The sequence below is a fragment of the Mangifera indica genome, chromosome 11 (genome assembly GCF_011075055.1).
Source record: "Mangifera indica cultivar Alphonso chromosome 11, CATAS_Mindica_2.1, whole genome shotgun sequence".
Classification (NCBI taxonomy): Eukaryota; Viridiplantae; Streptophyta; class Magnoliopsida; order Sapindales; family Anacardiaceae; genus Mangifera; species Mangifera indica.
In genome coordinates, this window is record NC_058147.1 from 14,130,122 (window position 1) to 14,132,827 (window position 2,706).

The window sequence follows — 2,706 nt, forward strand, 5'->3', positions numbered from 1 at the left end:
GACTCCAAAACAATGAAGCACTTGCTTATCTCTTGTTGTAATGATGATTCTATTCCTTTACCAAATTGACGAAGCCCTCCACCAAAACCTCTAATTGTCTTAAATCATTCACATCATCAAGGACAATGAATACTTTTTTTCGTTGAAGTCGCCTCTGGATATATTGTGGTATAAAAGGAGTGCCTATTTTGAGATTTCTTCCAATAACTGTGAATGAACTTGGTCTCTTATGTGAACTAATCCATATTTTTCCGATTCTTCTCTAACATTAATACTGAAGCAGCAACCTTCAAATTGGCTTGAAATTTGGTTGAAAACAGCTCCTGCAATGGTTGTTTTACCTATACCCACCCATTCCCCAAATTCCTAAAACTTGAAAATCAATCAACCCAATACATAATAACGATTTTACTCTCTCGATGCGTGAACTCAATCCAATTAGGCCACTGGAATCATTCGAGTATGATGCATCTTTCAATTTCTCCAAAATATCATCAACAATTTTGTCCACAAGTTGAGCGTCAGGCCTATCAATGTGAAGATTAGTAATAATTAGTTGAAATCGACCACCAAAATATAGTATAACACAACGCTAACATTTATATATTTTCAAACTTCCACAGCAAACTGAATGGTCAAGGCAACGTTCTAAGAGTCCTCACTTGAAATATAGCTCTTTGTTTATGACATTAAATGAGATAAATTTTCCCTTATTACTTGCACGAGAAAACAGTCTCTTTGAAAAAAATGTAATTACTGTAACATCCTTCTTAAATTTAAATCATTTTCGAAAATTGAATTCAAATTACTTTGCCAAAAAGTAACATTGTCATGCCTTAGATGCCAATTTAATATCATGGAAACTCAATCTGTGTTTTTCATCTCTTTTACAAACCCAGAAAATTATTTTCATGTTTTCTCCTTCAAAGGAACAGATACACACATACAATCACATAAATTTTTATAAAAATTATAATATATATGGATGTAGAGAAAATTAGATTTACTTGGTGACAGAGGAATCCCATCCTGATAGGTTGGCAGCTTCAGTCAAAGCATCCTCCATTCCTGCATCTTTTCTTTCATATCCTTGAAACGCTCTTTATGCTTCAAAAATGAATCTTTAAAACTTCCGTTCTGCTACGTACATCTGATGGATCCACCTGGTAGAAAACTGGTATGACCATTTGGCGATTCATTCGTTTGCATTCAAGGATCTTTGATAGTTCATCTAAGCACCATCTTGAGGAAGCGTAGTCTTTTGAGAAAATGATAACTGAAATCTTTGATTCTTCGATTGCTTTCAAAAGCATAGGTGAAATTTCATCTCCTCGCTTGAGTCCTTGTTCATCAATGAAGGTTTCAACTTGCTTTCGATACAAAGCGGCATAGAGATGGCTTGTGAAGTTATTACGTACATCCTCACCTCTAAAACTAAGGAAAACATCATATTTAGTTTCAGAGGTTGGGGAACAAGATGATGATGAAGCCATGGAGAAAAAAAATACAGGACTATGGAGAGAAGAAAATGACAGGACTAGAAGAAGTTTATTTACCGCATAAAAGAGAGATGTAGAGTCTATTTCTGCTCATAATTCTTTCCGGAATGACTTTTTTGCCCTAAGACATCGTTTAATTTCATAGCTCACCTTTCTTAAATCATATAGTTTTTCTTTTTGAATTTTGGACGAATCGTGTCCTTTGACATTTAGTTTACACATTCACATCATATAACACATCAGTTAGAGTATGGACATAGGTTAAGTTCACGGTCTAGAATTTCATAAATGACGGGAGTTGTCTACTCATTACATTGGGCAAAGATATAAAAAAGGTTAAGTTTGATTGAAGGGATATTAAGATTATTTTGATAATTTATTTTTTATTATTTTGTTTGATTTATAGCTAACAAAATATTTTGATAAAATTTTATTTTTAATAGTAATATAAGAGCAATTTGATTATTACAGTTTTCATAGATATTAAAATATTACTAAAGTAATCTTAATTTTATTATAATTATATCTGTACTTATTAATTTTTAAGGATAAAAATACCTTTATTTTTAATCTATATTTTAAGAAATAAAAAAAATATTTTAGAATATAATTATATCCAAACGTATTTAAATAAAATAATATGTTAAATTTCTTTTATTATCTCCAACTAATTTTTTTTTATTTTGTTTGATTTATAGCTAACAAAATATTTTGATAAAATTTTATTTTTAATAGTAATATAAAGACTAATCTGATTACAGTCTTCATAAATATTAAAACATTACTAAAGTAATCTTAATTTTATTACAATTATATTTGTACTTATTAATTTTTAAGGACAAAAATACCTTTATTTTTAATCTATATTTCAAGAAATATAAAAAATATTTTAGAATAATTATATCCAAACGTATTTAAATAAAATAATATGTTTATTTTTTTTTTATTATCTCCAACTAAATATAATAATTATTTATATTTATAAATTTTAACCAAACTTTATCAAACATAATAATTATTTATATCCTTTAGGTAATAAAAGATTATCCAAACCAAATATAACTTAAGTAAATTTAAATTCATTACACTATTGGTTTATTCAAAATTGAGCTAGGGACCAATCTTTTCTCTCCTTCAATTAACTATTAAGTGAATCAAAGACGAGGTAAATGGAAGAGACAATCTTGTTGGAATAATATGGGCATAC

General features: G+C 28.7%; 1 pseudogene; it reads right to left on the reverse strand.

The window, feature by feature from the left end:
* Positions 1-200: 200 nt before the first annotated feature.
* Positions 201-1,598, reverse strand: LOC123228991 (annotated as a pseudogene).
* Between the last annotated feature and the right edge of the window lie 1,108 nt (positions 1,599-2,706).